This window comes from Musca vetustissima, unplaced genomic scaffold (assembly GCF_032173495.1).
Source record: "Musca vetustissima isolate MV318-11 ecotype Yass unplaced genomic scaffold, APGP_CSIRO_Mvet_v1 utg665, whole genome shotgun sequence".
NCBI lineage: Eukaryota > Metazoa > Arthropoda > Insecta > Diptera > Muscidae > Musca > Musca vetustissima.
In genome coordinates, this window is record NW_026879705.1 from 84,787 (window position 1) to 109,254 (window position 24,468).

General features: G+C 35.5%; 1 protein-coding gene across 1 annotated transcript in view; it reads left to right on the top strand.

Moving 5' to 3' along the window:
* Positions 1-1,037: 1,037 nt before the first annotated feature.
* The window catches only part of LOC133324794 (uncharacterized), a 98,709-nt gene continuing 75,278 nt past the window's right edge, over positions 1,038-24,468 (top strand). Inside the window, exon 1 of the mRNA XM_061533633.1 lies at positions 1,038-1,049. The gene's annotated coding sequence lies outside the window, so the exon portion shown is untranslated. The remainder of the gene's footprint in view (positions 1,050-24,468) is intronic.

Here is a 24,468-nt window from a genome sequence, read left to right on the forward strand (position 1 = left end):
GACATTTTTGGATTAAAACACCGGTTAGGTCTAAACAAGAAAATATATTAAAAATTAGTTCACCCTTAAAAAACTAAAATATCAGAAACACCGAAAATGCGACGGAACCTTTATGAGGTTCTATGTATATAGTATATTTTCTATATCTAGCCTTTAACATCAATAGAATTGAAGTCAAATTTTTAAAATTACATTTACCGATAATTCTACAAACCGTTTTATGTAAACCATTGTGTACACCAAATACAAATTTTAGCAATTTTTAATGAAAACTCCAAAGCGTGGACTGCAATTTGTATTACATAGTGTAGGAATTAGCGAATATTTGGGGTTATATATATGAGGGCTATGCTTAATTAATGACCGACATATGACAATTTCGAACCCAATATTTTTGTTTTCTTTCTTTCCTTCAGGAGGTATAAATATATGGGGGAGATGTTTAAATGCAGTTCGATATATTTCCTTATCATCAGGTTCGAGTTTTTTAGCACGACTTCCTTAGAAGTCGGAATGATTACAACCGATGGCTAAATCGTCTTAGAATTCCATAATTTGTAGGGTACAACTGACTATTTGGAGTAACGACTATCCCCTATACTATGGTAGAATACGCCTACATGGGGACAACCCCTACACGCGGAACAAGTCAGCTAACTATTTTAACATAAGAAGGGGGTTATATGGGAACTACCCTTAAAAGGGGGCGAATATCAATAACTTTTGGTAGGATGATTTGTTACCTTATGCGGCTAGAAAATACTAAATTACATTTACGGTGGAAAAACGCGCTCAAGAACTACAAAATACCGAAAATTGAGGGTGTCTTTTATGGGGCCTTGCGGAAAAATGGACCCATATTTTTAGTGAAGAAATTTGGTACCCAATAAGAACACATTGTACCAAATTTCAGCGAATTCGGTTTAAAAACGCGCTTAAAAATACCCCCAAAATACCGTAAATTGGGGGGTACCGTTATATGAGGGCTACAAGAAAAAGTGGACCGATATTTATAATTTGTAGTGGAAACATTTGGTACCCAAAAATAACCCAATGTACCCAAAATACCGAATATTGGGGTGCCTTTTTATGGGGGCTACCCGAAAAAATGGACCTATATTTATAATTTTTAGTGGAGAAATTTGGTACCCAACAAGAACACATAGTACCAAATTTCAGCGAATTCGGTTTATAAACGCGCTTAAAAATACCCCCAAAATACCGTAAATTGGGGCGCACCAGAAAAAGAGGACTGATATTTATAATGTGTTAAAAACTCGCTCAAGGACCCTAAAATACCGAAAATTGGGATTGCCCTTATGTGGGGTCTACCCCATATAACAACAGACGGACGGACATGGCTAGATCGTCTTAGATTTTTACCCTGATCAAGAATATATATACTTTATAGGGTCGGTAAATAATATTTCGTTTCGTGTCGTTTTTGGCCAGAAACCGACTTGCATGCATTATGTCTTGCCGATTGGTACCTATCTGTGGCCTCTACTTTGAGTGCAAATTATAATGGACAGAGGAACACACATGCCTAGATCGATTCAGCTAGTCGATATATGACATTCCGTATACTAAATCGTGGATCGGGAAGCAATAATTCATAATTCAACATTTGGTGCTACACAAAAAAAAATTGTGTAGGGTGTAAAATTTACTCTCCGTATTTATATATATATTTCCATTGGATTCAATTGGGGTTAAAAAGAGTCATTCCGAACTTCAGGAGACATTTGAGGCACCAAATGACAGCATATTTGCAAGAAAATTAGTATTAACTGTACCAATCTTAATTCCATAGAGTTCCTTACACGGGGGTTATTAAAATGATATTTAAAATATTTGCGACAGTACTTATATTATTTTCATGCAGTGTACATGCTTATGCATATTTATATCACTATACTATATTTATAAACATCAGCATTATGCGACAGATGGTCTCTGTAATTTCCTCTTTGATGTCATATATGCCAATACAGTAATTATTTATTGTTGTTATTGCATTCCAACATGCCTGCACGTATGTTATAATCAGACATTACAACATGTCTGCATTTCTCCGCTAAGCTTATAAAAAAAGTTGCTTATGACCCACAATTAGTTATGTTGGACTCCTGTAAAATTGATTTTCAAACATTTAAAATATTCTTAAATTTCGATTCCGTTTGGGGCTTCTTAATGATATTCAAAATAAACTACGTTCATTGGAACATAAGTATTAATTTATTTAGGCTTTTTTTATTTCACCACAACATATATTATTTTAATGTTGTTAACATAGAGAAGAACATTCATTCATACATTTATGAATGTAATTTCTTTTCAAATCTACTCCACATCTCCTCGCCCCTTGTCCATATATGCATGTGTTTATGTCAAACACAAATGACCATCACAGTTTTGTTTCTTTGTAAGCTTTTTTGTTTTTTTTTTTTATTTTTTGCATAAATAAATAATTAATTAATTGATCCCAAGTGTGAGGCATTCAACTGCCACAAATGAATGAATAAATGAGGGGAATTGCGATGTCGTCATTACTTTGTTTGTTTTTGATTTTATTTAAATATTTCTTTACATACGTGACTAATGTTTCTTCCATGAAGTGGGTAGAGGTGTGAGGAATTTTTATTATTGCATTTATATTTGATACATTTTTTATGAAATTTAATTCAGATATGCGTTCATGGTTTTAGTAGGAAATTTTACAACCCCATTCCACGATATACCTTTCCCGGAACTCCGGAAAATATGCAAACTTTGAAGATATTTCTAATCAAGTGCCACTGCAATAGCAAAGATAAAATTGGATGGTATTAAAGACCAAATCAACAATTAACGACTAAGATCAGAATATGTTGTGTGATTACCAAAATTCGTTCGGGATCCTTATATGTCCACAGGCAGCATTTAAAGGCTTGCACTGTAAATTGTTTAGGCATAAGATTTTATCCCAATTAAAGACTAACAGTTGAAAAATTAAGGCTATTCGTCCTTTAATCCAAGATATGGCCTGGCTTCCCAGCTTTGTGAACGAAAACTACTTTTACCTCCATCCACAAACTTGGTATGATAGTCTTAAACATGGTCGATAAATAAGCTATATTACGGTTAAGATTTGATACGCTGCAATTTGCAACATCTCTGGTCCAGGAGATTTGGAACGTTGGAAAGTATTTATCAGTCATACAAGTTTTGGATAGCTAATTACGTTAATTATCATGGATTCATTGCCCCAGTTTGAGGATAGACGTGCAAATATATATCTGATAAAAGATCTAGAGTCCCTAATCCGAAGTTAGTCCATGATCCGTCATTTCGTTTAATACCACATATTGTCATATGGTTCTATGATAGTTATTTCCGAAATCTTTCAACTTCGTTAACACTGTCTATCGACTCACTAAATTTCTAAGAATCGCGTTTAACTCTGTTGATCTCTCTTCTTTACATATTAAAAAGACTCTTAGCAACACATAAGAGTTCCAATTTGTCTCCCTAGAGTTTCTAAAATGCTTTAGTTTTAATCCGATGTAATAGTTGTGACGCCCAATTATCGGCCAGTCTCCGTCCGAATACAATCGTTACCTTAACTTCATACCATTGAACACTAACAAGCCCGAGCTCGCCTAACACCACAGCTTTAGGGATTCATCCTTTGGGGCACCAATATTCTCCTCATCAGTCCAAGTATCAATGGTTCGGTTTTGATTGCTTTGACTCCTTGGTTTCTGACGCGGATTTCTCCTGTACTAAGATTTTTCCATTTTATTTAGGTTGGTGAGTTCTCCGATGGGGTCGGACAGCAAAAAAATAAAGATGGACACTCCTGACAAGAGAAAATCGCCGGCTAAGCAGTCGCCAAATAAGAGAGAGCTCAGGCGATTGAGTCGACAGTTATGAGATGTGTCAAATGATGCCAGTGGCGAACAGATAATAGAGGGGCGAAGAAAGCACCTGTTAAGTCCATGGGTGAGTCTCCTTGACTTTCTAAGTGAGAGTCAGTGTAACTCGTGAACCACAATAGTTGCACCTACATTTACACTCACTTAGTTATGCCCACAACTGTACTGGAGTGTACTGAGCGAAACGTATATACTTTTAAAGGTCTTCATACTGAACATTTTATTATACACTCTAATGATTGTCCGATTTATACGGCATTGGCGGCGTGAGCGAACGCTAGACACTGTGCATGAAGATACTCCAACTGCCAGCTGTCATGCAGGAGTTCGGGCAGGCACTTCTCCTTATGGGTCCGATGTTTACGTCGGTGCAGGAGCCTTACCGTAGGGTTGGTTGTGTGCATGAATTGCCGGGGGATACGGGCCTTTACGGTCGAAGGATGTGGCTCTGCTATAATAATTGCGGACAATGACATCGACTGTAGCCATCCGGGGTTGTGCGTGTCCGTTGAATGCACTATAGGTCAAATGACTGGTTTTTCTGTGCAAAATTGAAAAAAATCAAAGTGTCGTTCTTCACGAGTTGTTGTTGTTGTTTTTGTATTTAGAACACTCTAAAATAGAGATACGTGATATTTATTAGTGCTAAATATAAAGTACCGTTACACAGCTGGCCGTGCAAGTCGCTCAAGACTTTTATTCTATAAATATGCTTATGTTTCTGTGGGGCTTAGTCAACTTTGAGTGCGTATTATTTCGATTGTGTTTACAATAATTAATTAGTGTAAAATGAAAAATATAGATACAAGTGAGCATATTTATATCAAATCAACACATTTTTATGTTTGCTACACTATGCTTGAAAATAACCCTTTAGTCTATGAAGACTTTAAAAAGTTAAAGTAATTTGATAGATTGATTTCAGTAAGCTATTAAAAAAAATGACCCAATATGATAAGTAATGAGTTTATTTAAATTTATTTCAAGTTGCGATTTTTTGCGTTTTGCGAGTAATGCCTCTTTTATCTAGGTAACCTCCGTATAAAAAATCGACCTTTTTGAAATATGGCGAAAAGAAGGTAACAAAAAAGAAAAGAAACCTGGTGCTGTTTTCAAACATGAAGTGAGCAAAATTGATGTAGACAACATTTCGGATGAAAGAGAGAAATTTTTAAAGCAAATATTACATTTATTTTGCTTAAAATTAGCGCCAAATTTGGAAAAATGTCACAGAAAGATGAATGTTTTCAAAGACAACCAGTAAGGAAAGATCAAAAGTCAGATTGGGCCGACTATATGATACCCTTTACCACTTTGGGTACAAACAAAAAATTATAATGTGTACAATATCCTGTTGATAGAAGAGACATACCATCTTTGGATGACCATTAACATGGAATCGGGTAAAAAACAAATGTGATCTACATAGATATTTGAGCCAATAAAAACCATAAAAATGACATTCTGAAATCTATAAGAAAATTGCCTAAATCTCAATTTACCTAAAATCTCAATATGGACCGATTTCAAGATGCCAAACTGGACTGAATTCAGTACGCTGTGCAAAATTTCGTTTAAACCGGACCATTATTGGGAGTTTGGTGCACCTTTTAAATAAAATCGGACGAAACAATATATATGTGCTATATAAATCTGGACCGATTTCAACAAAACTTCATAGATGTCAAACTTGACTAAATTCCGTACGCTGTGCAACATTTTGTCCCAATCGGGCAAAAATTTTCAGTTCAGTGCACCAATTACCTAAAAACGGACGGAACTATGTATGTGAGCTATATCTAAATCAGAACCGATTCCAACAAAACTTCGCATACATCAATCTGGACATAATTCAATACTCTGTGTAAAATTTTGTCTCAATCGGATCAATATTGGCAGTATGGTACTCTATTTACATAAAATCGGATGAAACTATATATGGGAGCTATATCTGAAACTGAACCGATTTCAACAAAACTTGGCACATATCAATCTAGACCTAATTCAATACTCTGTGCAAAATTTTGTCTAAATCGGACTAATATTGGCAGTATGGTGCACCATTTACATAAAATCAGACGAAAATATATATGGGAGCTATATCCAAATCTGAACCGATTTCTTCCAAATTCAACAATAAACAAACAATAACGATTCAAGTAACAAAAAAATCAGTTGTGCCAAATTTAATGACGAATACTATGATTTTGTTGCCGCTATTAATTTTGCACAGAAAAAGTGGTCATTTGACATTTAGTGGAATGGGGGGAAGGGAAGGTGATGCTGGCTAGCATCTACTGCCAATATAGCTCGACGTTGGAGCCATATTTATGGTATATGGATACGGTACTATTCCTCCAAAGTAGTTATTCGCTAATCATATGGCTATACGCGAATGCAACCTCCTCGCTGTGGTCCTCCAAGATGTCCAGGTCAGCACCCTGCAGCAGTTACCCTATTTTCAAATGTCCGTAATCTGCTTTCCCCCAGACAAATATAGTACATACAATAGGCGCATTTTAAATATATTTTAATTTGCATTCATAAAAAACTAGACAAATTATTTCAAATGCCAAGACAATTCTTCCATCGAAATCTAAAACTATCTATTACACGAAAATATATGATATTTACAGTTTTTTACTCAATATTCAAAATGATTCATCTCACTATTTTCCTATTAAGAAAGATCTTAAAACCTGTTTTTAACTTTTAGAAAATTTTTTAGATTTAATTTGTCACCTTTGACGAACATTTTCGATATTTCCCCCCGAAAATATTATCTTAACATTCAATAAAATTTCTTTACGAAGTGATTCATTCATTCATTTGTTTGTCAACAGCTGTCATCAGTAAGTCTGAATGCTAAAATCCCCCAAGCTATTTGAGTTTGTAAAACATGGTCGTTGTCATTCATTACCTCCCAGTAACAACCACAACAAAACAAACAACAACAGCAACAACGACAATTACATAACATTTTACAACATTTATGACATGTTAACAAAACCGCAAAAATTTTACAAGATTTCATATGTACTTACATACATATTTTTTATGTTTTTAATTTTTTAATAAAATCATAACAATATTTATGAATAGGGTCTGTTTCGGGCGACATGGTTATTCCGCTTCAATAATTTTCATTCCAACTGGAACATATGGTCGAATACTGTGTTTAGGAACGTTAAAATTAATAAATGTTAAGATAACTTATTTTGATTTATCCCCAAGCTATGTGTTCAGATCGGTAAAATTTATGTCAATAAAAAAAATGAAGATATTTCGGTATAGTAGAATGGACACCTCTACAGTTGTGTCTTTCCGCAATGAATTAGTTACCAAGGTCCGATTGAAGTAATAGGAACTAGTTCCTCCTCTCAATTAGTTGCATAAGTTGTCTCAATGAGATCGTTCACATTTCATGTCAACATTTTTGTTTAATTTCAAAACACTGTTCTCTATCACGCTTATGAGTACCGCAAAGCTGTTGATTTTAATCAGACGCTAGTTCGGCCGACAAATGAACGTTAAACGAACCTTAACAATGGGGTGTGGTCGGTACTTTATCTGTACTAAAATGAAAAAAGAGCAAAATAAACATAAATAAAAAAGCGAAGTTCTTTGCTGTTGATCTGAAATAAATTTCAGATTTCTTCTATGTCTTCGGTTATGGGGTTACTGTGTCAACGTATCATTGGTTGGGCGAAGTAATACAATATCTTATTGTCTGGCTGTTTCCCAATTGAATGGCGTTCTAGTTTGATTTGTAAAACACAAGCAGAAATAGGAATGTCGATATGGAAGGGAATTTTTGAAGAGAGGGATTTTGAGATTTATTGAATTGTTAAAATTGCTGGAGAGGTGAAGAGAATCTCACTCTAGAGGAAATATGATATGAACACTATGTTTGAACATACAAAGAAAGTGGAGACACTCTCTCACTTACTACTCATACTCCTCATATCTTTACCAATCCTATATAATGTCCGATCTTTTAGTACATCTCTCACTATAGTAAACTTTTTGATAAAAATCTATATATCCAAGCGTGACACACCATAATATTTATAGTAAAAAAATACAAAAATCGGTTACATTGGTTCCGATAATATAGAAAAACCTGCGCTATCCGGCCGGGCGATCGTTTATATCATCAACTTTGAGGTACCTAAAATCGATTCGGAACCTCACATGGGGCAATAACAGTATATGGACCTGTACTATAAATTGTCTGCAGGATTTTTTATAGTGAAGTCCATATTTTTGGAAATATTGGAGCTAGGAACTTCAACATACTTAAAACGCAGAACCTTTGTATAGTAGGTATATTAATAAGTAAAAAAGTATCAGTGGGTGTTGTCGACAGATATATACCCCCTTCTATGGTTTGCGGGGTTGTTAATGAAATATTTCAGTAACATTTTTACATTTCATTTTGTAGGAGCGGTACCAGAAGTAGTGGACCAATGGGTTCCAACTTCTGACTTGATAAAGATAATAGGTTGTGCACGGTTTGGTTCAAATCTGACATTCTTTTCGGCTGATATAGGATTTATAAATATTGGAAATTTTGCCTTTTTGGGGAGAGGTACCAGAAGCAGTGAACCAATGGACCCTCTTCGGTTTTTATCTAGTTTTGGTAAATATTATAGGTTGTACAAAGTTTGGTTCAAATCGGATATTCCTTTCCATCATATTACAAAATTAATTTTTAGCACAATTTTGACCATTTCTTGGGAGAGTTACTAGTAGGAGTGGATCGATATTCCCCATTTACGAACATAAACTAAGTTTGAAAGAAATATTATGATGTGAAAAGTTTGGATGAAATCGTTTACTCCCTTCAAGAGTTAACGTGCGCATCAGCCAGACAGACGGACATTTGTAAATCGACTCCAAATTGTCTAAAACGGGTTAGGTCCAAAGAAACATGGGGTCTAAAAACAAAATTTCGACGAGGCACATTTTTGCCGTAAAAGGGGCTAAAACGTTAAAAGATGTTGAAAATAAGGGGTCTTATGTCATATACCTATACAAACTTTTCTGCAGAGATGTGTTTCACGCCTCAAGGGAACGGCACGCTAAATTATGGTGACTATGCTTAACATAGACCTATATTAAAATTGTTCTTCAAAAATGTTGGCCACCCTCTAAAAAGCCGGATTACCAAATTACAATAATTTTCAAAATACCGAAAATGGGACAAAACATGGACCTACATGGAATATTTTTGTTTTCAAAGATCTTCTTCACGGTCTAAAACCCGGAATATCAAATTACAGCCCCTTCGGATTGACCTCAAACCTTAAAATACTGTAAAGGGGCGGAACTTTATATGGGGGTTATGTCAAAACATGGAAATATATTAATATGCCGAACTGCAATATTATAACCCTTCCGGTTAAATAAATCTTCCGAAAACTTCAAAATAACGTAATTCGACAACCTATATATGACATATTAGGGATTTCAAAACGCACACAAAGAAACGCATTGGATTTTCGAATCGTCATCACTAGAACGAACACAATTACAACTACAAATATTATATTAAAGTTTATTTTCCGTTCTCCATATTTTCTCCATGGATTTTTTTCTTGTCGCCGGTCGCCATTCTGTTATCAGACTCTTGTTTAGTATTATTTATGTAATTGTTATTAAATACAATAAAACACTGTGACATAGAAAACAAAAATAAAAAAAGAATTACACTTCGTATGTCATAAATTGTTGTGTTTGTTGTTGTTGTTGCTGTTGTTTTTTTTTTTTTTTGGATTATAACAACACATACAAACACATAGTCCGTATCATAAATATTACCTCCGACTCTTGTCAACTCAATATGATGATATTTGATGAAAGGGAGTGAGTACTTTAATCTAAAAGAGAGGGGGTTTTGTGTCAGGAGGGAGAGTCATGTCAGTATCAATATATTGTTTTTTTATATCTAAATTAATTGAACCGAATTTATCATTAAACGTCTGCAAATATGTACGTACACACAAACATATGCCAAGATGATGACACATGACCACAAGCGTAACAGGAAACTGGATCGTTTTTTGGGGGGGATAAAAATTAAAGTTAGCTTACCAGGGTATTTTTGGTAATAAAAATGTACCAATAATCTACCTTGTAACAATAGTAAACAATTTTATATGCTTTGTCTATAAAAAATTTCGATTAAATTGGAGCATAAAATTCCAAATAAAATGATGGAACTAATTGTAGGTAATAAATGTATGATATTAAGAGAACCACCACCACCCCCTTATTGGTTAAAAAATGGGCACATTTTTTAAGCGAGTTGGGCTCTTATTGGTAGCAAATCTTCCCACATAAAGCACCACATAACGATAATTCCCAAATTTTGGAATTTTATGGCTAAAGAGGGTATATACACTTCGATAGCGCAAAAACGTTTCGACGAGGCACGTTTTTGCACTATCTATATTATTCAGAAAATTTGGAATCGATTTACGAATTTCCGTCCGTTTGTCTGGCCGACTGATGCGCACGATAACCCTCGAAGGGAGTAACTGATTTCATCCAAACTTTGCACATTGTAATATTTCTTCTAAACTTAGTTTAAATTCAAAGATGGGGAATTCGCCCACTCCTTCTTTTACCACCTCCACAAGATAGTCGAAATTGTTCTGAAAATTAATTTGTTCAATATCATGCGAATGCGCTACCCGATTAGAACCTAAACCTAATATTTGCAAAAAATTATATTATAACCATAACTGTATGCCTTATGCCAGTATTAACATATGGGACTCCTTCTAGTATCTCTCCCACAAAGGTTCAACATTTTTAAAAACTTGTACGTCTCATATGAAGGAATATCCAATTTCCTCGAAACTTTGCACATCGTAATATTATATGTTTATCTTACATAGATTATGCTCGAAGATACGACTCGTCGGTTCACTTCTTATGGTACCTCCCACGCACAATATGTCTAAATTTATCTGAAAACTAATTTTATAATATCACGCGAACCATGGCTTCTCGGTCCAGTCCTCTTGGTACCACCCCCTTAAAGGATCAAAATGTTGAAAGCTTCTACATCTCAAATAAAGCGAACAGAATATCCAATTTCAACGAAACTTTGCACAACATAATATTTTTACCGTACTTAGATTATATCCGTAGATGGGACCCGTGGGTCTACTCCTTATAGTACATCTCCCATATTCTCAAGATTTTTTAAATTTTTTATTACAAAGTCAAGCGGATTCAACATCCGATTTGATTCAAACTTTGCAAATTTTAAAACTTTTACCAAAAGTAGATCATGCTCGTTCCACTCTTTTTAGTAATTTCCAATAAAAATAATAAAATCTGTGTGTAATTTCGTAGACCTCCGCAGACCATGGACTGAGGGTATATATCTGTCGGCAACAACGACTGGCCCTTTTTACTTGCTGCTTAAATTTTTGGATTCTCATTGGGTAGAAAATCTCCCTGCAAAAAATGATCAATATTGGCCCAAGTTTTATAAAACGTTACCAATCTTCTTTATTCGGTATTGTGGGTACGTTTTTTACCCGATAGGTGTCAAATCTTCCTACAAAAAATGTTCAATACACTGTGGAACAAAATCGGAGTTATCGTCCGGGGGTGATAAATTCATATTGGGGATGAAAGTCCTTGGTGAGTATATGAAAACCACAGAAGGAAAAATTTATTATAAGTCATAATTCAGAGATATGGCGTGATCATATATGAATAACCGGTTCAAGAATTTAGAATCCCGGTTCTTTCTTCCTCACTAAGGTCTTTCTTCCTCAATAGGTATTATCCACCCTCAAAAATCTTGTCGCACAGTTATATGAGTCCAAGCTGATAGTCTGCAGTTTCCTTTTTGGAGCCGATTTACAAATATTTATCTGTCTATCTAGTGTGCACGATCACTTCCGAAGTAACGAATTAAGTATCCGACTTGAACCACTAAACCTACATTAAACCCGAAGGAAATGGGGTATTCTGTGTTGTCGAAATTTGACTTGGAAATTACGAATTTAAAAAACCTCGAAACTAGACAATGATTCCGTAGTCCTCCGCACAGCCAAAATCGTTTTGAACAAAACCCAAAATCCTTGGAACTTATCTATCTGGGAAATGCCCTTAAGCTCATAAATAAATTTCGGACATTACTAAAATTAAGTCATATATAGAATTTTATGTATGCAATATATTATGGTGAAAATCGATGCTTCAGATTTGAAAAGATATAGCTCGATTGACACATATATATTTTCGTCCGCAATTTTATGTAATTGGGTGCACCAAAGTCCCTATATATCCCTATATAGGGTACTGGTTTATTAATAAAAGTATAGAAAATGATGCTGAAATATAAGAAATTTCGATATGAAAAGATGAATATTATTCCCTTTAAATATTCAGGATATTCACGACAGATTGTCTTGTAGCTTTTTGAGAACAATTTCACTTTTAAGCTCTCTTAAAGAAGTCACATGCCATTTTAATCGGAAATTATTTTCCTTCTTAATACAATTCACAATTTTTTATTACAGACAATTTGTCTCTATTTGTATACGGAATGCTAATAGAACTACATCAGATATTATTAATAAACAACAACCAAAAAAATGAAACAAAATTTGGGTCAAACAATTATAGAAAAATATTTCACAATGAAAAAGGAATTTTAATTGAGTTTCAATAATGCAAAACACACACGGACACCCTCGCATACACCAATCAGCCAACCAACTGCGGAAACTTCTCAACAAAGATTAAAGATTAACCCAGTTCCGATACACCAAACAAAATTTTTACATTTTGGCACTTCATAAGTGGGTGTCATGTTGTGTAGTACAGAGTACCCATGAACGAACATGTGTGCAGATTGAAGTGAGGAAAAGTCAAAATTTAGAAAAACCAACCAGCATCCAATATTGTACCATATGTGATTTATGTGTGCGTGTGTGTGTGTGTGCGGCATGTTGGTTTGTTTGGTTGTGCGGGTGTTTATCTATTTTAACGGTAGGGATATTTATAGGAACTCTAGTCGTATCATTCCTTAAATCTTTTGAACACCAGCAACACTATTGCGATTGCAAAGCCAAACGATTTGGATGGATGTGTTAAATTTGGTGTTCTGCAGTCTTATGCTGGGGTCCAATACCGCCGCAACAGTTGTGGGCGTATGTAGATCAATTGTAAAAAAACACTTGAATACAAAAAATTAAATGATTTGTTAATATGCAAAATATGAGTCAAATTGTTAAAATCGGCCGGAGGCGGATTTTGGGGGTACAGTATAAAGGAAATTTTAGAAAATGTAGAAAACGTGACAGAGTAGGAAGTAGGAAAATCAGCTAGGACAATTTTTGGCATAAACGTATCGCGTGCGCTTTAACGTACGACCATCTGTGTGGCCAGGTTCTGGCCCCTGTTATCCAAATTCAGGAAGGTGGCAATCTGTATGGGCTGCATCCATAGGTAATTCGGATAAAGGATAGGTGCTATGTGTCGTGTGATCTAAGTCCACATGCTGCATATGTTTTAGTTAACGTGCCATCAATTCGTACCCAGTAGGAATTGAAGTGGTTACACCCTCCTGAACTTAATCGTGTCTGCTGCTATGGATGCTGTATGGTCTCCGAGTATAACATTCGTATGGTATTGTCCTACTACCTGCTTGATTACATCTGTATGAATGCTATTCAGACCTATTCATGTATGTACCGTTGGACCTCCGTATATCATGAAGATCTCTACCGTCGTGCCTGGCCGGGGGATGGCTATTACAAGGATCTTTCCGACGATAATATCCAAACAAATACAACATCGATATCATTTGATAATGATATTCATCTCCTCTTGAATATGGCACACTGGTGTCATGAGGAGATATCCTGTTGCAATTCTCAGGAAGGCACTATGACAGGTCTGATCTAATCTTCCACACTGGTACCGCATACCTTACCAATGACCGATCTATTGCCAAGGTCTCCTTAAACTACTGACCAGCTAATGACAAATTGGGGGCATGTTAAGTACTCGACTCAGGGTAGAGCAATAAGCACCGACACATCGCTTTGGATGACTTAGTGCATTTATAATATCAGCAAAATCTTCCTAAGTAAATTGTGTTGCTTTAACTTTGGCTAGGAGGGATCTTATACGACATAGCAAACTTCACTTCTCCCTGCCGTTTTCAAGGTGCTCTATAAATAGCCGGATAACACGCGCATCTCTATATATCTGTCACACACATATCGGCAAATGTGAAAGCCTCCTGTCTAGGGTTCGAGACTGACTTAATCTTTGCCCACCATTTACTTGTTCTTGTCCCAATTCTGCATTGCTTCAGGTAGTCTAGCCACTTTTTTCTTTTGTGCTCGCATACCAGCCTGTTGACTTCAAGAGATGGTTCTCTCACACCTGGGTCATCGTAGTCGTACATCTCCTTTGATGGGACATTTTTTCTTTCTACGGGCATTCATACAACAGGTATACAGCAAGGTGCGGCAGCAGTTGTGATCTGCTGCCACTATGGTGATGTCTGTGGTAATCTATCCTTGTAAGGTCATCCTTGTATGCCGCGCAAAATTTTGATCTGTCAATTTGTATGTACATCTCTTTTGTGTTAGGTTTGGGGATGTGCAGTCACTAATGTAGCTACAGCACTCTGACCCCTTCCGGTCCATTGTGATCATCCATGATAAGATGGAGAGATCTGTAGAGGAGAAAAGGGAGAGGGGGGAGAGAGAATAATAAACTAACAAGAAGTATTAAGGAGGAAGGTGGGAATAGTTTCGATGGCTAAAGAAGGACAGCAAAACATATTACGTGGTCCCATTTACAGGTAAAGGCCCTGATATTGTAATGACCAGTAATGACTCCTGTCATTACTCTAATTTCAGCTTTGCTCAGGTTCAACAGTGAGTTTGTTCTCTTGGTTGACAGAGTCGGCAAGATAGATCTTGACACATTGCACCTAGGTTCTTTGTGCCAGAGTTCATTGGCCCTTTCGTCGAAGAACGCCTCAAAGTTCCAAAAAAGATGACAGATGGGTGGTTTGATTGAGCAATCGATTGCTAGATCTGTAGATTGAGATCCTCGTCTAGCTAATTTGTCTGTTTTTTCATCGTCAAGGTGTCCTGGTACCCAACACAGCCGATAGCTGTAAGTGAATGTTTCCAAAACGGCTCTACACTCGGGGACGACCTTAGATTTGATATCACAGGATTTGATGGCTTTAACAGCCGCCTGACTATCCACAACGATATTTACCAGTCCAACGATCTCGGCATCCAGACTTTTTATCAATTCCGCTGCCTTACAAATAGAGAAGATTTCAGCTTGGAAAACACTACAGTTGCTATCCAGCTTGTAGGTAAGCTCAAGCCCTAGCCTTTCACAGTAGTGGTATGGATTATAAAATGGCGCCCAACAAGAAGTTATTTTATTTTCAACAAAAATTATTTCAATTCAATTATCTTAACCTACCTGTAACACTACCCTCATTCACATTTTAACCACAGTGTTGGATGCATGCAGACAATTTTATGCAATACAGATTTACATGTTCATCGTCTGCGAAAAAAATATTCATAGTGAATATAATTTATAAATACAGATGTTAATACATTTTGCTGCGGGCAAACAAAAAAATCGAAACAGAACTTCAAACAAATCATCTGCGGATTATTTGCATCATCAACTTCGCAAACCACTGATCAAGAGATCAACCAACCAACTACCAGCACTCTTGTGGCTTTCCATTGCGATTTTCCACAGAAGAAGACATCAAGCAAACACCACAAAATCTGCACCAGAAATATGCATAACTACATAAATATAAACTTCAAAATATATTTTGCATCTTAATATCTGTGCGCTCCCCATTTTGCCTTTAAATCGCATCACAATGAACTGAGTTTGGTACTTCACATTTTCTACTCATTGTTGAAACGACAAGATTTATTTGGATTACATTTCAATGAACATTTCAAGAGTTTTTCTGGAAGAAGAAGAAAAAAATTATACATACACATACAAATGTTCACTACTCGTTCCATGGCCATGAAGTAAGAATGTTTATAAATTATATCCTTTTAAAGATGTCAAAATGTGTTACATAAATTATTTTCATTGAATTGAATTTGAATAACACAAACAGAATGAAGCCAAAAATGTAAATATTTATTATTGCCAATAAATATTTAACAATTTGGTAAAATAATGTCGTGGCCCGAAGTGGAAATTGGGTTGGGTATTTATTAAATCCAATTCTAATTTCTGTTTAGTTTCTTTCAATAACAACATTGCGTTAGGTGTGATGCATACTTTTAGGGGACCATATGACCACTATATAAAAACTCATGAATATCCATTCATTAAGTTAACGGCAATTTTGAACAATGAATATTTACCGACAAAATGGTTTTTATCGCTGTTTGAAGTATTATAATATTTTCAAGATTGACTTAAACTATTTTTCATTTGTGTTGGGCAAATTAGTTCATTGAGCGGAGCGATCTTTCCTGGAATGTTTTCTTAATGTAATTTATTCGCTCCATATAGTCCCGACTCTTTGAATGTTACTCGTTCGTAGTTTTTTTCAGTTTTCATTGTCGTTGGTGGATGAAAAAGATAATCAAGGAAATAAAGGAACGAGATCGGACAATACAAGGAGAACCAATATAGGAACGAGACCAAGAAATGGAACTAAAACAAAAAATAGAATGAGAACAAATAAAGGTACTAGATAGACCAACGTATCTAGATTAAAGAACGTGTTGGATATAGTTCCTCTCTTGAAATAGTTCCTTTGAACTAATTCGACCCGGAACAACACAACTCTATTTCTCATTCGTTAAAACCAATTGCCAAAGCAATTGTCATGTTTTACAATGATTCATCTTCTCTTGTTCGGTTTTTTGAATTACTCCGAAGACTTCAGACAAAAAACTTGCGAAGTATCACTCAAAACTCAACCTCGCTAAATGGACAGTTTTGTTAAAGAAACAAAAGAACATTTGCTTCAAAGTGCTTCTTCCTTTCGTTGGAATGAGTAGTTTTCGAAAAACTACACGATCGATTGCTGTTTCTTTTGGTTTATGGTTTTTAACCTCTCCCGACCTTGATGCACTACTGTCGTTATACTCCAGGTGAAATGTTGTGTTTATGCTTTCCTAAATCATGTCATGTAAACCCATTTGGATAACATGTCAATGCATATTAGAAGTGCGAAAAATTATATATAATATGTGTGATGCATACTTTTAGGGGACCACATGATCGCTATAGCCACACTTTTAGGTCTTTTCACGGTGGCAGTGGGAATTTCTACCGAATTGAAAATTAAAATAGGAATAATGAATATATTTAGAAAATCATATGGAGGAAGTTCAAAAAGAAAGTACTTGTGACTTTGTTCCTATATTGAGTGCTGGAAAGTAAAGTTATGACGTCTTCAATTCTTCTGCATAGAAATTACATATATTCCGATAACCATCTAATGATGTTGAGGAAACTCGTTTGGTTACCCTCAAAGGTTTGTAGTTTTATACCTAAATATATATCATTAAATTCAAATGTGATGCATACTTTTAGGGGACCATATGGATAATACACAACACAACCATATTTCAATATAAGTAAGAAGCTTAAGTTATGAGCGACATATCCGCCAAATGAAATCTGAATTTGATGTTGAAACAGCTGACATAAAATCAAATCCAAGTTTGTCTTTTAGTACCACTTTTTAATGAATTTTGTGTAGTCGGGAAACACATTATCTGACGCAATGAAATAATTGTTGGAACATTTCGAGCTGCTTGGACTATTTAGTGGTGTAAAGAATAAAACCATTCTCAATCGCTTAAAAACAATTGAAAATACCACTGATGCCCCACAAATTGTTAAAAAAACATCATTCAACCGCTAATGTCTGTAATTTGTTATTTAATTGTCTCAAGGGCGTAGTACCCATATGAAAGTTCCTAGCATATTTAATTTTAAAAGCACACTACATGGCGGAGGGTTTAAAATGTTCGGCCGGCCGAACTTAGCGAAGTTTTTACATCTTAAAAGTTGCAATTAATGATTGTGCCTTCAATATCGAAGCAAAAAAATCGGTAATCTCTTAACTATCACATCAACAATCACATAAGTCTCTTATAGGGAATAAGATAACAGCATTGGCCATCTTTATTGAGGTTTGGTTTGTACATTGATAACCTTGATATTGGAAGTTTTAATCATTCTCAGAATCTTTGTGATATTTTCTGATTTTATCGATAAAACGAACTATGTAAAAGAATGCGTTTCGAGTACTAGATTTTTTCTCGGAACACTCTATATTTTTTCTGTAGCGCAAAATTCTGCAGATTAAATTTTTCCCGCCATATTTTTCTTTGGTACTGAACTTGGAATTTATTCAAACATTTCTAAATGCGCTGGCAAACAAATTATCACAATATCGACTGACGTCATGACTCATTGCTACTATTATTATATATGTATGTGAATAAATGTATGTATATGTAGGCTAGTGTATAGTAAATACGCCATTCACATTCCTAATGCATTGGATATATAATTAAGATTTCGTTTTTGTGTGTGTGTGTGTGTTTTTTAATTCACAATTAAAATTTATTATTCGTGGTTTAATACAAATTAAGATTGTTTTTGCATGAATGGACCAGATACAAGAGAAGAATAATAAAACTCAGAGATGTTTGAATCTTAAAACAAATTAATTATAATTAACTATACAACTGGATATACGTTGTCATTTTTTTAGTATATAAAAGTGTCATGTTGCCGCATGGAACTAGCTTGAAGTGCTAGCGATATTTTTTGATTAAACTTCTACACTAATATGCCGTGCAGAAAGAAGTGTATACCACCTAGCAAAAATGAGGTCAGAATAGCAATCAATCGGCTGAAGCAGCAGGTGCCGTTGGATTACGTGCCGAACTATTCAAGACTGGTGATCAGATGCTGGTAGGGAGCATGCACCAGCTGATTAGTACAATTTGGCTAGAGGAATGCATGCCCAATGATTGGAACCTCAGCATCCTGTGTCCCGTGCACAACAAAAGGAAAAAAGACGATATGTGTCAACTATCGATGAATTAGTCTTCTTCCTATCGCATATAAAGTGTTATCCAGTGTGCTGTGTGAACGACTGAAGCCAATGGTCAATGACATTATTGAATCATACCAATGCGGCTGCAGAACTGTCAAATCCACTATTGACCAGATTTTCACTCTGCGCCCTTTAGTACCGAACGAGGATTCAGACAAGGTGACAGTGTGTCGTGTGACCTTTTTAACATCCTGCTGGAAAATGTCATACGGATGGCAAAGGTGAACAGAAATGGCACTCTGTGCACCAAACAAATATGTCACTCGCCTACGACGATGACATCGACATAATGGGTCGAACATTGAGAGCGGTAACAGCCACCTTTGAACAAATTCAGAAGGAGTCTGCCACAGTGGGTCTGGCAGTAAATGGCGAGAAGACTAAGCTGATGGTGTCAACGCGCAAGACGTCTAGTAGACTCGGGCCAACTGTGGAACTTGAGAACTACAGCTTCGAGGAAGTCAAAGATTTTATATACTTTGGCACCGCCATAAATAAAACTAATGAAATACGGAGAAGGATAGTGTTGCCCAACAGATGCTACGATGATCTGAACAAGCAACCCAAAAGCAAGGCCACCTTCCGCCAGACCAAACTCACACTCTACAAGACGCTGATACTACCCGTGCTGTTATATGAATCTGAAGCAGATAAGGCAGCTCTTGGAGTGTTTGAGAGAAAAATCTCCGAAACATCTATGGGCCGATCTGCGTTGACGGCGAATATCGCCGTCGAATGAACCATGAGTTGTACCAGCTATTCTCGGACATCGGCATTGTTATACGTATTGAGCTACAGCGACTACGTTGGCTAGGTCATGTTGTGAGAATGGATGAATATGCCCCAGCCCAAAAAGTATATAAAAGCGAACCAGCTGATAGTTCACGCAGAAGAGGAAGGTCACGAATGAGATGGAAAGATCAAGGGGAAGACAACATTACCGAATATGGCCTTTCAAATTGGAAAAACTGCGCAAAATGGAAATATTTTTTAAGCTCGGCTTATGGAACGAAAGTTCTAGCACAAGCCAGCTAAGTAAGTAAGTACTAATATGCCGTCTGAGTTTCAGTAATATAAACCCTGATACTGAAACACGAAAACACATTAAATGTTATTTGAAAATTTTGGTTTCTGTAAAGTGGAAAGAACCAGTTCAAAGAAACTATTCCGTCAAAGGAACGATCGGTACAGGTCTGGTTCTTTTTTCTAGCTAATTTCTGTTCACCAAATCAACATAGAAATCAAAATATATCTATTTTTTTTTGGAGGTTTTACTAGTTCCACATACACACTGGCACTTTTAATCGCAAAATTTGTGTACATATGTTGGTATGGATATCATCATACCACTCATCAAAATTCATATCAATTAAATACACGACTTATGAGTGTTAGGGGAGTTGAAAACAATTAATGAAATATGTTGTGTCAACAAACATTTGAATTTGACGGCTTTTGAAACTTTTATTTGAAATCACGTCCTATAACGGAAGCATAACAACACCAAGAAATAATTGACTTGTTGATCTGTTTTTACGCATTTGGGCGCCACTTATTTTCCACAATCATAACAAAAGAATTTTTTATTATAGGAAGTATTACAAGACATCAACACGCACACATTAATGATAATTGAAAGAACGGTCGGACCGACGGACAGAAATAAAATGTGGAAGTGACCCGATTGTCCAAACAAACAATGAATGTTTATGACTCTCTCGCTTCGCATTAGCTAGGGTATACCCCACATATGGAACTTACAATTTCTAAATTATCAATTACTGTAAACATTTCAAAAAGTTTTTTTGTTTAACGGAATAAAAACATAACAGTTTTTTATGTGCAATTAGTTATTAACATCTAAATTACCTAACGGTTAATTTTCTTTACAGTGTTTCTTAGCAGAAATAATTTCAAAATCGTTACTTTTGGAGGTTTTCGATTAAAAAAACAGTAACTTTGTAAAGCTGATTTTTCCAGAATAAAATGTTTTCCACCACCACCAACAACAGCATAATAATTTATCTAAATATTATTTTTAAACATTACTTAAGTCTGCAGTTCTTTTCTCTTCTGTGTTTTTTCATATAGCTTATAGTAATGTCTCAATATCAGTTCATTTAATATAATAATTAATGTATTTTTTGTTGTTTTTATTTTCTTTTCGTTGCAGATAAATACTGGACTAGAGACTCCGGATTGCGCGCTCAAGTAAACAAATGAATATTTAAAAGAAATGAAATAAAAACAAAATATTTATCACTAATCGGGAATTAGGGTATGCAGTATGACAAAGACCCACTACGACCACAGCCATAAGAATGGACCCATATTGTGTCCATTGTTAGAAACGCGATTTTAAATCTACAGCTGTTGGGTCACCTCGTTCGGTTTCAGGCGACTAGAAGTGCAATGAGTCTGGTGGCGGGACTTTGATTTGGGCCATAGACCACAGGTTACGGAATTTATTTAGGTTTCGATTACATAAAAATAAAAATCCATCACTGGACATCTTAGCATCGAAAGCATCGGTATGGGCATTTAATATAAATAACCTTCTCTGAACAACTAATTCGGTATAAATTGTAGCAATCAAGAAGTAGCAGAACCGACAAGAGAACTTAGAATTAGACATATATGACCCGATACTATATATCGCTCATTTGCTGCAAGACCAGAATATATCAAAAATACCTAATTTGCAGAAAATGCGTTTTAAGTTTTCAATTGACTCATACTTTACATGGAACAAAGGCACAGCTTCTTAATCAGTGTCTGAATATTTTACACAACATTACTATTCGATACTTTTTTGTAACAATTTTCCAGTTAGATCCATCCATGTACTGTATTAGTCTTTAAATTAAGAAATTCAGCTACTTCCACTGGCTCTTCTTCTGGATCAAGTTCAGTGAGCTTGGCGGGTCGATTGAATAAATACTGTGTCGTGTGCAGACCTGTGCCACGTTCTTCTCAATCCGTGCTCAGTATGAATTGAGGCGACTGCAATTTTCTGAAGTACTCTGTAGTTTCTTTTAACGCATTGGCAACATCATAAATGTGAATAATATATAGACCTGATCAATAGGCTTCTTGGTGTGAAGCCTCCATTTTACATTGTCTTCCTTTTAGCTCTCTATATCACACAGTCACGACCTACCGCTTTATAAGAGGTAGAAAATATGTCCTTAACTGCGCCCCAAGTAGTGCGGAAAGCGACATGGAGTCCTTTTTACTATTTTCCAAACTTATCAATGACTAGTTTATAGCCGCTACTTAGCGAATGTTCAGTACTCTTTAGTTTCTTTTAACGCATCGGCAACATCATAAATATGAATAATATATAGACCTGATCAATAGGCTTCTTGGTCTTCAGCCTCCCTTTTATATTGTCATCCTTTTAGCTCTCTACATCACACTGTCACCGTATAGCTGGTCACAGACCGACCTACCGATTTACAAACTTATCAATGACTAGTTAATATCCGCTACTTCGTTAGCGAATGTGATTTAATTATTTAAACATGTCTGGACATTTTTCTTTTCGGTTTTCACAGAAAACTCAATATTTCAAAAGAGCTAATCAACCTATGCACCAACATTGACTATAAATAAAAATTATAGTACGTATTTTCAAAACTGCCTCCATATGTCAACACTACACACCACAGTTCGTACTCTTGTAGTACTTATTTCCAAAACTAATTCTAAATTTCATGATTCAAGTTCCATAGGTTCACCCAACTCTTAATTTTGCCAAATTGTGTACCATTAGTACAAATTTGGTACAATTTAGTACACATCAGTACGAATTTCCAAAACTTCATATATACCCCAATTCTACACCCCAACAGTGACTCTTAATCCAAATTTCAGGATTCCAGCTCTATAGATTATCCTAAAATATAAATTGTACCGGATTTAGTACACATTAGTGCGAATTTCCAAAACTTCCTGCATATCACCATCATACACCCCCACAAAAATCTTTAGTCCAAATTTGAGAATTCCAGCTCTATCGATTCACCCACATCCAATTTGTACCAAATTTAGTAACATTTAGCACAAACTGGTACGAATTTCCAAAATCCTACAATGATACTAACTCCAAATTTCAAGATTCCAATTCTATTGGTTCACTACCAACTCAAAATTGTTCTAATTATCGTACGATTTAGTACTTTTCGGACACATAAGTGAAAAAAGTTCTAAAATTACGTAAATTTCCCAATCCCACACGCCGACAATAATGTTAACTTCAAATTTCAGGATTTCGGCTCCATCCGTAGCTTCAAATTAAAACTGAACCAAATATAGTACCATATAGTACTTTTCGTATGCATGAGTACACACATCCAAAACCACCTCCTTATATCGCACCTACTTCTCAATTTTAATTCACATTCCAAATTTGACGTTTTTAGCTCAATCCGTTCACATGCTACGAAATTTTACAAAATTTAGTACATTTTCGATTCGATTTCGAAAAAAACCTTATAGTACATCTATCCTACACTCCATCAGTGATCCAAATTTAAGAATTTTAGGTGCAGTACTTTTTAGCACATTTCGTGCCTCTCTAGCCGAATCTCCAAAAACCCAGCCATATCTGACAGCTTCGAAATATCAGTGACCCTAACCCAAAATTTCAAAATTCTAGCTTCAGCCGTTTCGTCGGGGCGTTGATGAATCGTTAAGTCACACTTGATGGATGCACAAAGTCAGCGATATTCCATATTATTGAGTACCTATTCCTATTATAAAAAAATTCGTAACTCCAACCGAAATCGCATTCCCTATGGAAAAAAAGTCGAAGACCTCTCCGATATGTGTATGTTGTTTACAATAAAATGTAAATGAGCGGCTTTTTGTAACGCTCAAAAATCAGAACATTGTTGGACTACAATCTCTAAGAAAAAAGAGCGCTAAAAGTCAATGCTTTGCCATAAAGAAAGAAATTGAAATAAACAAATTTTCCGTTTCTTTTGTTTTCTTCATTCGTTCGTTCATTCTTTCTTTAAAAAAAAACATTAACAGAAAAAAAAATAATTGATAAAAAAGAGTTATATTTTTGTAAAATAACGTCCAGCAGCAGCACCAGAGCTACAACTACAACAACAATACGTAAAAAAACAAGAAAAACAACAATGGGAATTTATCTGAATTTTTTTAAAAACAAAAACCCCACCACCAACAACAACAACACCAGCAGTGAAACAAACGAATGTGTGATGTGATGAAGAATCAGAGGAAGACAAGTAAACAACAACAACAGCTACAGCATTTGTGAGCAGCAAACTCAGCAGCAGCTACAACAATAACAACAACAACAATAGCACAAACATCGATTCCAATCACCCAAAAGTCCAGCACACAAATAGTTTTCTTAAGGAACTCGAACGGATAAGA